A 15,749-nucleotide genomic window follows, 5' to 3' on the forward strand; every position below is an offset into this window, starting at 1 on the left:
ATATACTGTTGAATGAAACCCATGTCCCTTTTATTGCTTCCCTGAGCAGTAGCAAATGGGTTCTTGGCCCTAAATTAATTCCACAAGGCAGGTTTCTGAAAAGTACTACACCTGCATTGTGGGTGGGGAAAAGAAATCTATGTTTCAAATGCTTAGCTAATGCTCCCTGACTCAACAAGAAAACTAGTGGCAACATCAAGGTCAAAAGCTTTATCTGCCAAAATAAGGCCACACCATGTTGCCTTAGGCATGGGCACTCTTACCAATGTGTCTACCTGATATTTCAAACTCCTCAATAGAAGAGAGAGGCCCTATGAATTGATTAGTACACTCTTGATATTGAGCTTATAGTTTTTGGAGGGGCGGGAGGCAGTTTGGTGAGTGTGCTGTTAAAACTCTAGGAACTTGGCAGCAACCAGCATACAGGAATTCCCCCTGCTCCACATTTTAACACTGCTGTGATTTGTAGACATCACTATTTAATGAAGCACACAGCTGTGCAAGAAGAGCAGGAGGCGGAGTTTGGCAATAAAGGGCCAGCGAGAAATCTGGCAATCCTTGTCATCTGGAATTTCCCTAACTCACAAGCTGCCCCTCCTTCTAATGCCCTTTTCTAGCTCAACCTCCAGTCACTCTCGGAAACAACCATTTTAATTACATAAATAACCGAGCAGAGAAATTGCAGTAGAAGTCCTGCCCTTTAACTCATCTTTAGCAAGTATATTTTTGTAAGTCCAGGAAACAGGGTTGGGCAAACAAGCAAGATAAAATAAGACATAATCCACATCTTCAGCTAAAACTGTAATGGAAACATTGAGGGAAGCTGAAAAAGAAATCCCTTTGGGTAATATAAATTATTTCTTTTAATTAAATTAGCCCTGCCCTTTCCTATTTTAGCTACAAACAGAAATTTCCAAAGCAGCAATTAGAAAAGCCTTGTGATATCCTATAAAGCTGAGTTTTGCAGTTGGGTTTAAATCTTAGCTCAGTAATTTATCGATTGTGAGACCTGGGCAAGCCCTTTGGGCTGTTAGAGTTATATTGTCCTCCTCTACAACACTGGGGTAATAGGGTACACCCAACGAAGTTGTTAGGAGGGTTACCAGAAAATGCACACTTATAAGAGCTAGCAACTAGGGACATTCAGTTAGTGTATGTTTCCTCTTTTCCTTTCTTCTTCACCTCTTACCCCCAACACATACACAGAGCTCCATGACTTAACAGTATAGTGTAAGTCTAATGAAAACTGAACTTCTTCTTAAAGCATAATAGATTTAAGCAAGTACTTGATACCTGTACTCCTTACTATTATACATTCTTTTTACTATTCTTCACACAACATATTCTTCTTGCTATTACTAAGTAAATCATATGATAACAGTGTCTTTATTTTAAGAATTCAAAGCATTCATTGATACATATATTTATCTATTTTCAAAATATCCTTCTAAAGTCATAATTTTAAGTACTTCAAAAAATAAAAGTTCTCCTTCTCTTGCATATTCTGTTATTTTCTAGCAATTTAAGCCATGTTAATTATAGGCTAATATTATACTGAATAATGCAAGAATCAAAGAATGATTTTCATTTCTGAGAGCCATGTGGTCTTGGGGATTTAAGCCCCTGGCCAGTCTGCTCCGACTGCCCTTGCCTGTGCTCCCTTTGTAATCTATTCATTTGTAGTCAGCAAGCTCTAAGGGATGACGTTACGTGAGCCACTTTGGCTTAGTAAGCATATGACATTTGACTGAATCCTTGGAGAGTAGATATTTAGTCAGGCCAGAGAAGATATTAAGCAACCAAATGGAATGCAGTTATATTCCATTAGTCAGAGTTTAGATTTTAATACAAAAATGTATAAGCGAGAGAATAAAAAATCAGATTTTAGCCAACGAACAAAAGAGAAAACAAAAATACATTGTGGTTTCTTTTAGACTTTTGTTCACAAAACAACAAGTTAGTTTCCTTAAGTAAATGTGTTTCCCATGACCACTACCACTGGCAGAGAACTTATTTCCTGAAACTGGTCCCACATTTGAAGCTAAAAAGTGGTACATAGTGTTATTTGAATTCAATGTTCATAAATCATTTTTAAGTTCTAAGTATTGTCAAAGCTGCTTTTAAAGAGCATTTTTCAACCAACTGTTCAAGGTCATGAAACCAATGTTATAGGCTACAGATAGCTTAAGAAAAGAAAGAGAGAGAAAGGGCAATAGAAGACTCTGGAATGGAATGAATGACAATGGGACAAATGGGATATATCAGACCCTATTGCATGCAGTATGGATAAATATTGTTTTATGAAATGTTGTGGTTCAACTTATAGATGTTTCTGTGTCTATGTGTGTGTGTGTGTGTGTGTGTGTGTGTGTGTGCAAGCACTACATAAACAGCATGTTTTTATTATGGCTAGAGATAAAAAATACTTGAAAACTACTTTAAAGAATAGTTAAGATCAATTTTTATCAGTAAGTTTCGACTTATAGAAGTATACTAATTTTTTTTTTTAATTTAAATATAGGCTTTAAATTAGCCTTACTGAATTTTTAAAATTGTATTACTTTTATTGAGGTGTAATTGACATACACTATTATATTAGTTTAGGTGTACAATGTAATGATTTGATGTTTCTCTATACTGTGAAATCATCACTACAATCCATCCAATTAACATCTGTCACCATACATAGCTGCACAATTGTATTCTTATAATGAGAGCTTTTCAGATTTATTCACTTAGCAACTTTCAAATACGCAATATGGCATTATTAAGCAAGTTTCAAAAATATAATGCACTATTATTAACTATAGTTGCTATGCTGTACATTACATCTCCATGATTTATTTATTTTATAACTGAAAGCTCGTACCTTTTCATTCCCTTTACCCATTTTGCCCCTAACCCATTAAAATGATCACTCTATGGCAAATTCAGAAAAAATGCAGATCTGATACATTTAGGTAGTATAATTTTATCTGTGCTATGATTATAGTTATTTAAATATTATACAAACATCGAGCTAGATATTGAAAGTAAACAGAAAAATAGAAATGCTTGATTCACTGAAGTGATAAAATAGTAGATGCTTTTTAAAAATTTTGTTTTTAGGTAATGTTATCATAAAACTGTGCTATTAAAAATTATCAGATATTAGTAAGGTTCTAAAATCATTCAGTATTGACAACAATGACCAGCAAAGCTCAAATACTTCGTCTACGTATGTATCACTAAAATCTTAAATTAGTGAGCTAGCGAGAGAGTGCTTTCAAGGAATCACAATGAAACAAAATGAGATGAGACCTGGTACATACTGTTTGTGGATCTTTTTGCAGGTAAAAAAAAAAAAAAAAATATGCAAGATGTGGAAGATTGTTCCTCCTGAGTTTGGGAACCCTTTGGGGTTTTCCATTGAAGCAGCAGGGGTCTGGAGTCAGTACTCCTGCTTTAGGCAATGTTTCAAGCCCATTCTCTGGCACTACCTTGTCTGTTAAATAAAGCTGGTGATAACCTGTATTCCTTTGTAATAGGTACCTTTACCTTTCTCCTGGCTGATATATAAGATCTAGTTAATTCTGGCTCTGATTTATAAGTTTTGGATGTAGGAGAATTATACCAACATCAGATGTGTAGCTGGATGTCACAAAATGTTGAAAGCCCACAGACAGGAGATATGTAGAGTCTTTAGGGCATAAAACATGATTAAGGACTAAGATCACAATTTGCCTACAGAACATACCCAGAAAGTGACAGAGGAGAGACCATAACCCATTCTGATGCTAAATTCCAAGCTCTTGAGCCTGTACTATGCTTTTCTCAGATAGCTCAGCATGGAAAAACCTTGGCTGTCAATGACTAAATAAGAATTTTAATGACCACAGGTTATAAAAATATTATACTGATGTGGACAATACTTCTAGGAAGTCATAAAGCTAAGTAAATGTAAATCTAAAAATCATAGAGTTTTACAAACATTTGGGACACTAGATTTCTATGATATTTTTCCTCTCCAAGAGAAAAAGCCACTTTGAGGAATTTTCCTAGCTGCCTGGATTTATCAAAATTTATAAAACTCCCATGGAGAAGGGATTTAAGCTTATTTTATTTGTTTTACTCTTTCAAAACTTAAAAAGCATTTACTAACTACCAACATTGTAGTAAACTCTAAGAAAACAAAATTCAATGATCGTGCCAGAAGTAAGAAATTTATGTAAAATACAAAGTGGCACACTACTCATTTAATAAGAAATATTTATTGAGTGGTTCTCCTATGCTGAACACTATACCCAGTCCTGAGGAAACAAAGCTCTGAACAAAAGAGACCTGTCCCTTCTTAAACCTAGAGCCTAGTGAGGGAGACAGACATGAATCAGACACAACAATTGCTCTTACAGGATTCTGACAAGCGTGTGGAGAAAAAAATAGAAAAAAGGCACGATGAATGCATGTATTAGGAAATCCTGAGCCTGATCTCAAGGTGTTTCCTTGAAATGGTGACAATTAAACTAAGATCTGAACACTTGGTAGGTTTACCTAAGTGTTGGATTCTCTAGAAAGCTGAAGAAACTATATACTGTGGTAGCTTCACCAAGGAAGTGAGGAGAATTGGGGTTCTAAAAGTTAATTCAATATTGCCACATAGAAAGACATTAAAAGAATGTTCTGGGGGGAAAAAAGCATGAGCCAATATGAACTTGTAACCTTTTAAGTCAAAGCAGTACAGAAACCCACAGACATGCGTCCACACAGGTATCCACACAGGCATCCACACATACACATACACTTCTGCGTGCTGACCACTTTCCTGCCACCCCTGGGGTTCTTCCTTCTTCAAGCGTGTTGTACACGACTAGCCTGAGGTGTAAATAAAATCTGTTTGGTAGGTGGAAAGAGGATATATGTGGCTTGATTTTCCAAATATAAACCCAGAAGTGTTCTCTGGGACAGGTAGCAACGAAGTGCCTCTAATTCACACCGAAGTGTGATTCTACCAGGTCCTTTCCAGCGAGTACAATTTTGTTAGGAATCATGAGGCTATTTATTTACTGTGATTGCCGCATTAGAAGCCCGGTTGAGACTGCACAAGGCGTGGTAGGTTGGCGTGCTGGAGCCTTGTATTTGGCCTTAGTTCTCCCGACAACTGACTTGTGTGACTTTGGATAAGTCAAGACTCATTTATGACTCTGCTTCCTTCTCTTCTGAGAACAAAAACAATTGGCAGGGCTCTAAGTTCTAGGATCATTGATGAGAGTGTAACCAAAATATGGTGTTGGTGCACTTCCTGGCTCTTTTCTGTCTTAGGATTTAAGGAACTGGATTTTGAAGAATACTTTCATTTGAAGCCATAAACAACCCTGCTCTCTGCCTCTCCTTTCAATCCATCATAGGCAAACCCAACTCAGGCTGGCAGGCCTTTTCATGTAGGCAGACATTTGAATTGGGCCCCATGAAACAGCAGCAGAGAAAGGGGTTTATGGATGTGAGAGGCTTTGGAGTCAGCCCTGGTTCTAGTTCTGGCTGCACCACTTGCCAGCTGGCTGGAAGAAAGTTGCCAAGTCTTGTGTTTCTCATCTGAAAAATAGAAATGACAATGGCACCGACTTTATAGCTCACAAGAAGATGAAATATGAAAATACTGTGGACTATGTAGCACATTGCCTGAGCCAGTGCTCAACACCTATTGTTAATGATGTGATTTATTAACTTTCTATTCTTTATACTGGCATTATATTCCATTATATTCCATATTATCAATAACACTTCAGGAGAGAAAATATTTAGTGCACTTAACAGAAGAGGAAAATAAACATGAGAGTTCATTGTTTCCCAAGATCACATTTCAAACGACAGTTAAGACCCAAATTCAAGTCTGTGCTTTTTGCTCAATCCTGATTCTTTAGTGAAAAACAGTAGCAGACAAGACAGTCGTCCACCCCCCCACCCCCCCGCCACCCCCCACCCCTCCCACCCCATACCGCTCAACCTGGGCTTTATCCTTTGGCTCTTTCCCTTTGGCATCTGCCCTGCTCATTACACCCTTGGCATGGCACAGGCTGATGGACTTGGGAGCCAAGCAAAGGAGAAAGCTTTGTGGAATGCATTGTCAGAGTCCTACTTATCTTTGAATGAAGAAAGAATTTAAGGCCTTAGGGAAGAGGTGATTTACCAATCAAATCTTCCCCTCAATAAGTCAAAATACAATGGAGAGATAATCTACGACAGCAAGGAAAAAGCTCTCTAATGCTCCAAAGTCCCAGAGAGGCCCCTGGGGGTTTTAAACCTGAATCATTTTGGCTGAGAAGGAAGTTAGTTTCAAATGAACTTTTGGAAAGTTGAGATTCATTGTCAATAAATCTTCCCTACAGTTTCTGTCTGATGTTTCACATTTAGTTGAAACCTGTAATTCCCCCAGGGAAGCTCCTAAAACAACAGGGGGCCCATTGGAAGCTTAGTAGCCAACACTCTAATGCAGTTCCAGAACCAAGGTACCCCGGAAAGGCCAAGTCAGCAGGATTAATCCTCGAGCACAGGTCCCCACTGCTAATTTAAGGAGTGTGCTTTGGCCAACCCTACACTGTCAGGAATTTCTAAGGCCTTATAAAATAATGCACTCACACTCAGGAATTTCAAACCTGCAGAAAAGTTACTCACTCTCCTTACTAAGGGTATTAACCTATGTGGTGTTGATTCACATGGGGAAACAAGAAGAAAAAGAAAAAAACCTAGCACCGAATCAAAAGCTCAGGTCCAAAGTGCATTCTACTAACATTACCAAAGATGACTGTGTGCCGGGCATTATCCCCCCTCTCATAAAAGGGACAATGTGCATAGAGACAATGAGCCACCCATCCACGGTCACTTGTCTCATAAATAGCAGAAAAGGGATCGGGCTTCATATCGGCAAGTTCAAGTCCAGGCTTCTTTTGAATGGACCTTGTGAACTTGGTGATCTTTTTTTCTTTTTCATTTTCATTCTCTATAGAAGGAAATGTTATCCAAATAATTACTGTTTTATATATTCCCTGCTCAACTTAAAAATTATACAGTGTGGAGCAAAAGTAGGTTTACAGTTGTTCTTATGTAAAGTGATACAATAATTAATAAATAATACAAGAATAAACCCCGTGTTTTGTGGACTCACACCTGTAAACCTGCTTTGTCCCACCCTGTATATCCCCTCAGGAGACTGCAAATCACTCTTCCTACACCCTTATCTTGGGTTTTCTGAAAGGTCCAATACTCACTTGGACTTCCCCTTGATACTACTATGTTGGGCATGTTTCACTTAAATTTCTGTTCTACCCCTTTCCTTACAAGTCTCATTCATTCATTTATTGTGATTTTAGAAATACCAAAAGAGGAATTTTCATAGTCTTTACATCCTCACAGAAATAGACAAATTCTTAATTCCCATTCATTACACATTAACTCTTTAGGGGCAGTTACTGGAGTCATCTCCCTTAATACAAAGGCTCTCTTGAAGTATAATACACAAAATGATTGCAATAGCAATAACAACCAGTGACATGTACTGAGACTTATTCTGTACTAGATTCTAACTACTTTTATATACATTTGCTCATTTAATTTTTACACTAACCATATGAGACAGGTACACTTTATTTTATCTTTTTAACATTCAGAAAAATGAGTGCTGGACAGGTTTAACAACTTGTGCTAAGCAGCTAAAAAACTGGCAAGAGGAGTGACCAAGTAGTTTTCAACTAGACTAATCTTTAGAGTCTAGTATTCAATCTCCTTTATTATAAACTATGGAAAGATAATAGCCCTAAACTTCATCTTGCCATTGTATGTAACACAGTTCTGATCTCTAGTTTCAAAGTCATCTCTCTTTTCAGAAAACTTGAAGAACCAATCTTAACTACCTTTTAAATTACAAATTACAGCCCGGCCGAGCGTGGCTCAGCGGTTGAGTGTCGACCTGGGATCCAGGCGATCAGGGTTCGATTCCTGGTCAGGGCACATGCCCGGGTTGCAGGCTGCAGCCTATCAGTGACTCTTTCATCATTGATGTTTCTATCTCTCTCTCTCTCCCTCTCCTTTCCTTTCTCTGAAATAAATAAAGATATATTTTAAATTACAAATTACAGATTTTCCGGTTTGGGTGGACCTTGGTAATCTGCCTAACCACAGTTCATTAACATCACTTCGGTGCTATATTAACTGTGTAAAAGATTGGAAAATATTAATATGACAACAGTTGTTTTATTTTATGTTTGTAGAATGGGATATTCTGATTATTAGCATCACCATAACCATTCCTAAAATTATCCCTGGAATATTTAGAGCAAATAAAAGAACTCACTACCTTAAATTCAAAAAGTGGAGAAGTCAGTGCTACTAGACAATCCTTTTTCCAGTTCCTTGTTTCCACTCTTTCATTACAGTGCATCAGGATTAAGATGAAAACAGAAGGCTTACACTGACCACATCAAGGTGCATAAGACATGTAATCGTGTCATAGTTGCCCCTTCAATAACTCCCAAGAATCTCTGATCCTAAATGGCAATGCCTCATTCAAGCCATGATATCTGCCTATCTACCTACCCCAGACTGCAGTTTCTGCATTTGCAACTAGAAAAGTGCTATGATATTTATTGGTCTTCACCATGCAGGACTTTCATTTCTCATCTGTAATTTGTGGATAATTATAATGCTTATGTAGCAGTATCGTGGTGAGAACCAAACAAGGCAGAATACTGGGGAACACCAAACACTGTTGACCCAGAGTAAAGTATTCAGTAAATGTTCATTGAAGCAAATCTGTGAATAATGATACCACTTTTTAATAAAAACTCAATTACTTAGAATGCAAACATATCAGAAAAACCACCCTGCTAGTTTTTTGTTTTTTCTTGCTCACCAAGGTGCTATTTATGTAGTTGCTATTTAACAAACTCAATTAGGAAAATTGAAAGGATCATCTTTGGAGCCTTTGGGCAGGCAGTTAACCTCAAGTTATTGTACAGCCTGTTGAGCCACCATTTTTATTATTTTAATTTTTTAAAAATTTTATTGAATTTCTTGGGGTGACATTGGTTAATCAAATTATATAGGTTTCATACGTACAATTCTATAGTATGTTACTTGTATACTGTATTGTGTGTTCACCACCCCAAATCACATTACCTTCAATCACCATTTATCAGAGCTTGCCAGACACTTCAAATGTCCATGCAGATTAAACTACTAAGACTTAAAAAGGTACAAGGAGATTTATTCACTCAGCACTGCAATCAGACCAGTGTTCACCAAACATCATCAACACAGATAACTGTTCTGTCACTAAAACAAGATTCTTCCAATACTGAGATGACTTAAAAACATTATTTTAGTACCTAAAATCCAAGTTGGTATACATTTGTGTAAGGTATTATACCTCAAGCTTAATTAACTACTTAACATTAAAATGTAAAATGTAATTTACAAGCTCTAGAATTTTTTTACATATGTAATAAATATATCAAACTGATGTTGATGAAGCATAACTATGTCCTACTTTCCTAATATTTATTTATTTTTAATTTTTACATCAATGCTAAAGGCAAAACAATGGATAACTGGGTGATTAATTGATGGTATTTGCACTCAAACTCTGTGTTTTAGATTCATTGGAATAAAGTCTCCAACTTCTCCTAATCCAACAAAGAGTAGGAAGCATATGTACATACTTTGAATTTGGATTTTATACTGTTAAAATTTCACATGCATAAAGATATTTTCCAGGCATCAAGGTAGCATGTAGAATGTGAAAACCAATGAGTTTGAGTCAGAAGAAGTTAGTGAGCTTAAATTATTTCTTGGTTTTGTGACCTGAGGCAAATCTTAACCATTCCTGCCTTAGTTTCTTCATCATTAAGATATGAGTATGTTTTTTTCATTTAAATTTAATTTATTGGGCTAACATTGATTTAATAACATCATATAAGTTTCAGGTATACAACTTTATAATACCACATCTGTACACTCTACTGTGTGCTCACCACTCAGAATCTAGTGCCTTTCCATCACCATATATTTGACCTCCTTTACCCTCTCCCCTACCATCTGGTAACCATCATTCTGTTTTCTGGTTCTATGAGTTTGTTTGTTGGCTTTTGTTTTATATCTCACAAATGAGTAAAACCATGTGGTTCATGTCCTTTCTATCTGACTTGTTTCACTTAGCATGATACTCTCAAAATCCATCCATGTTGTCACAAATGGCACTATTAAAATTTTATGGCTGAGTATTAGTCCATTGTATATAGTACAACCTCTTCATCCCATCAACAGACACTTAGGTTGTTTCCATATCTTGGCAATTTTGAATAATGCTGCAATAAACATAAGGGTACATATATCTTTATGGATTAGAGTTTATAAATTTTAGGTAGATACCCAGAGGAGGGATTGCTGGATCATATGGTAGCTCTATTCTTAATTTCTCAAGATACCTCCATCCTGTTTTCCATAGTGCCTGCATTAATTTACCTTCCCACCAGCAGTGTACAAAGATTCACTTTTTTCTACATCTTCTCCATGGCTTTTTTTTTTTTTGTCCTATTGATAATAGCCATTCCAGCAGGTGTGAAGTGATATTTCATTGTGGTTTTGATTTGCATTTTCCTTATAACTTGTGAAGTTGAACATCTTTTAATGTATCTGTTGTCCATCTGTATGTCTTCCTTTGAAAAGTGTCTATCCAGGTCCTCTGCCCTTTTTTTGGTTGGATTGTTTGTTTTTGGTTGTTGAGTTGTATGAGTACTTCATATATTTTGGATATTAACCCCTTATAATAAGTATCGTTTGCAGATATCTTCTCCCATCTGGTTGGTTTTCTTTTTCTGTTGTTTATTTTTGTTGTTGTTGCTATGCAGAATGTTTTAGTTTGGTGTAGCTTCATTCATTTATTTTTACTTTTACTTCCCTTGCCTTTGGGGTCAAGTTCACAAAACCCTATCTGAGACCAAGGTCCTTAAGTTTAGTACCTATTTTTTCTTCTATGTATTTTATTGTAAAATACCTATGTATTTTATTGTTTCAGGTCTTACAGTCAAGTCTTTAATACGTTTTGAGTTATTTTGTGTGTATGGTGTCAGATAGCAGTCTAGTTTCATTCTTTTGTATGTGGCTTTCCAGATTTTCCAACACCATTTATTGAAGAGGGTTTCCTTCCTCCATTGTATGCATTTTGCTCCTTTTTTCAAAAATTAGTTGCACATAACTTTCTAGACGGAACCATGAAGAACTGGAAAATGTACATGAACCAATCACTAGTAAAGAAATTGAATCAGTAATTAAAAACCACCCATAAAAAAAAATCCAGGACCAGATGGCTTCACTGGTGCAGTCTATGAAACATTCAAAGAATACTTAATACCTATCCTTTTCAAACTCTTCCAAAAAACTGAAGAAGAAGAAATATATCCTAACTCATTTTCCAGTGCCAACATTACCCTAATATAAAACCAGTCAAGGACAACACAAAAAAAGATTAGAGGCCAATATCTCTTATGAACATACATGCAAAATTTCTAAACAATATACTAGCAAATTAAATACAACAATGCATTAGAAGGATAATACATCCCAACCAAGTGAGGTTAATTCCAAGGATACAAGAATGGTTCCACATAGGTAATTCAATCAATGTTATATACTGCATTAACAGCATAAGAGAAAAAAATTACATGGTCATGTAAATAGATGAAGAAGAAGCTTTTGACACCCAAGATACAACATCCATTTATAATTAAAATACTCAATACAATGGGTATAGAAATTAAATACCTCAGCATAATAAAGACCATATATGACAAATCCTCAACCAATAGCATACTTACTGGTGAAAACTGAAAGTTTTTCTCTAAAATAAAGAAAACAAAGATGTTCATTCTCACTACTGTTATTCTAGTATTAGAAGTTCTAACCAGAGCAATGGGGCAGGAAAAGGAATAAAAGACATCCAAAATGGAAATAAAAAGTAAAACTTTCACTATTTGCAGATTACATGATTCTATATATAGGAAACCCTAAAGACGCCACCAAAAAGAGTATTTGAAACAATACAGTAAAGCTGCAGGATACAAAATCAATATACAAGAATCCATCGCATTCTTATATACTAACAATGAAATATCAGGGGGAAAATGAAAAAAATCTCATTTATAAATGCAAGAAAAATGATAAAATACCTAGGATTTAACAGAGGAAGTGAAAGGCCTATATACTGAAAATTACAAGACATTGTTGAAAGAATTCGAAGAACACACACCAAAAAATGGGAAGATATTTCACTTTCATGGATTGGAAGAATCAACATTATCTTACTAAAGCAATATAATGCAATGCAGATTTAATGCAATGCCCATCAAAGTCCAAATGAAGTTTTTCACAGAACTGGAACAAATAATCCTAAAAGTTATATGGAATTCCAAATAGCAAAAGCAATTATGAGAGAGAGGGAAAAAACAAAGCTGGAGGGATTATATGCCCTGACTTCAAACTATACTGCATAGCTACAATAATCAAAACAGTATGATATTGGCATAAAAACACACAGACCAATGAGACAGAATTTAGAGCCCATAAAGATAAGAATATTGAAAGCAAATTCAGAGGGTTGCTGTGGCTGTTAAAATTAAGCAATGAGTGTGGAACTCCTGAGACCAAAGAGGTGCTGTGATTTGTGAAGAAAATAATTTATGAATTTAAAAACAAACAAACAGGAAAATTAGCTTTTCTACTAGACTGTAAGCTCTGCAAAAGCAGAGACCATGTTGGCCATTTCATGGTGTGCTGGAACTTTTACCATGGTCAGCACTTAGTAGGTATTCAATAATAGTTTAATTGGACCTGCTTGTATTAATGCCTTTTGTTCCTATTTATTCCAATAGAATTTCTGTGAGACAAGTATAAGTGATACTATTTTATACACAGTCATTTCTACAATAGTATAGTTCTATATCTAAATAAAACATGATATCAAGTATTCAGATTGTTTACAAAATTACCTTGATCAGTAATCTAAATATAATTTATTGTAAGTAAATGGCCTTTACTTACAATGGGCAAAGTAAAGTGCTAAGCAATGTGAGTGATACAGATACAATAATAATTAAAAAATTGTATAATTTACTCTATGCAGATACTATTCTAAGAACTTTCTATGTATCAATATATTTAATTCTCATAATAAGGCCCATCTTATCATTCACCTATTTTTACAAATAGAGAAAGTACATATGGCTTTATAGCTAATTAAAAAGTAAAGCTACACTGTGAACTCAGGTATTCTTGTTTTAGAAATGTATCACTACATGCTCTCTCTATCTCCCCTCTATGAAGTATAACCCATAGCTCTTGCCTTAAATGAAGAAATAATTGCCAGCTCTAACTGAGGAGGAAAAAAAATGAGGAAAACAAAATGTAAAGAAGCAGGAAAAAAACTAATTTTTGAAGCTTAGGAGACATTTCAATTTAAACTTAAAAAAAATTTTTGACCATATAAACAGACAAAAGGAGAAAAATCATGCGATTATAACACTTGATGCAGGGAAAAAAAAATTGACAGTATCCAATATCAATCTAAGAAATAAGAATAAAAGGGAACTTCTCAAGTTCATCAAGAATATTTATACACTCAAAAAACTTTACTACTTATATCATATGTAATGGCAAAAAAACAGATACTAAGATTGGGAAGAAGTCAAGGATAATATTTCACATGTGCCTTATTCAAAATTGTACTGGAAGCCCTAACTGGTAGAATAAGACAAGAATGGCATACAAAATATATGCAAATTAGGAAGAAAGAAATGAAACTGCCTTTATCCATAGATGACATGATTGTCTATGTAGAAAATCCCAAAGAGTTTTAACTGAAGTGAGTCTATAGAAATCTCTTGAAGTAGTATATATAACAAGTTCACAAAATACAAGGTTACTATGTAAAAGTTGATTTCTTATATATATCAGATGTGAACAGTTAAAAATGAAAAATTTTAAAAATTATTATAGTTCCAAAAAGAGAAATATTTATCTATAAATCTAACAAAATTAATACAGGATCTATATATATAAAACTGATGAAAAATCAAGAAAGATCTGAAAAATTAGAGATATGCTCTGGGTTCACGGACTAGAAAACTCAATATTGTCAGTATGTCAATTTTACCCAGCTTGATCTATACATTCAACACAATCCCAATCAAAATCACAGCAAGTTGTTTTTTAAATCTATTTAAATATTTATTTTGGGGAAATAATTCAAAAAATTGACTTCACTTAGAATATTGACTCAAATTGACTAAAAAAAAAAATTATGATACCTGTTTTAGCATTTCTCCTATGTGCCTAAAAATGCTGGGGTCTTTGTCCTGGTTAGAGTGCTCAGTTGGTTGGAGCATCATCCCGTTACACAAAAGGTTGAGAGTTCGATTCCCAGTCAGGACACATGCCTAGGTTATAGGTTTGATCCCTGCTTGGGGTGCATATGGGAAGCAACCAGTCAATGTTTCTCTCTCACATTGATATTTCTCTCTCTGTCCTTCTCTTCCTCTCTCTACCTTCCTCTCTCCCTAAAAATCAATAAAAACATATCCTCCGGTGAGGATTTTTTAAAAAATGTTATGCTGGGGTCTTCAGTTGTAGGCCTTACCTTATAAGGTTTGCCACTGACAAGGGCAGTCAGAGCTGACCTGGGAATTTTGCCAGATCTAGTTTTGAGTAACTGATAAACACTGCATTTTGAAAAGCAGCCACAGGGCCAGTGCTCTGTCTAACAGCTTTCGCAATTTCTTCCAAAACTTGTTCCTCAGTTGTAGTTAAACCTTTTCTCAACACAGAGAGGGCTAAAGGGACGTGACCTTTCAAAGGATCTTTCTTGTCAACAGCAGCACAGTAAGCCACAGTGCCTGGGAAAGGATTGACTCTTCAATGACACCTGCAGAAATCTGTGACCAGCAACATTCAGCATGTCATCAACTCAAGACATAACATATAAATATCCCTTTTCATCCATATAACTAGCATGCACGGTGTCATAGTATCTAGAAAAACTTTCAAAGTATAAATGCTTGAACACTTCCTGATTCTTCCGGAGTCTTGAAAAAGCCCCAGGAGGTAATGGCTTTACCACAATATTTCTGAAACACTGAGCCCTCAGTTTTTGCATGTTGTCATCCAAAATCATAACTTTCCATGCCTGGAGATGTCATTGACTTCATAGACTATCTCTTTCTGCCCTTTAAAAATCGTGTCTGTTTATAAATATATCTGCTGGGCTAAACCAAATGTTCCATGTTTTCTTAACTAGTCATCATGTAACACATTTTACTGCTCACAGCAAATTATTTTTTTAGATATTGGCAAATTGATTCTAAAGTTTATGTGGAAAGGTAAACAAAATTGGAAGACTCTACCTGATTTCAAGATATGCTGTGAATCTCCGGTAATCAAGAGAGCTCAGTATTGGCAAAATAATATACATATAGATCCATGGAACACATTAGAGGGTTAAGATATAGACTCACAGAAATATCATCAGCTGATAAAGTAAATGAATGGTTGGTGACTGGGAGCCAGGTTTCTCAGGATTTGAGTGGGAGGGTTTAGGAAACAAGCGGAGCAAACTAGTATGATCATGTGGGCTGTACTAGTGCCTTTCTTCTAAAGAGTGTAGTATGGGAAGGGGGGAATGAATAGCTTTACAGTAGAGAAACCTGATAAACAGTTCATCATCCCTGTAA

At 35.6% G+C, this 15,749-nt stretch overlaps 1 protein-coding gene and 1 pseudogene across 4 annotated transcripts in view; both read right to left on the reverse strand.

Annotated features, from left to right (window-relative positions):
* The window catches only part of TP63 (tumor protein p63), a 202,582-nt gene that overhangs the window by 147,746 nt on the left and 39,087 nt on the right, over positions 1-15,749 (reverse strand). The window lies entirely within an intron of this gene.
* LOC148092911 (acyl-CoA synthetase short-chain family member 3, mitochondrial-like) lies at positions 13,340-15,193 on the reverse strand (annotated as a pseudogene).

This window comes from Miniopterus natalensis, chromosome 6 (genome assembly GCF_054644295.1).
Source record: "Miniopterus natalensis isolate mMinNat1 chromosome 6, mMinNat1.hap1, whole genome shotgun sequence".
In the NCBI taxonomy this organism is placed as follows: domain Eukaryota; kingdom Metazoa; phylum Chordata; class Mammalia; order Chiroptera; family Miniopteridae; genus Miniopterus; species Miniopterus natalensis.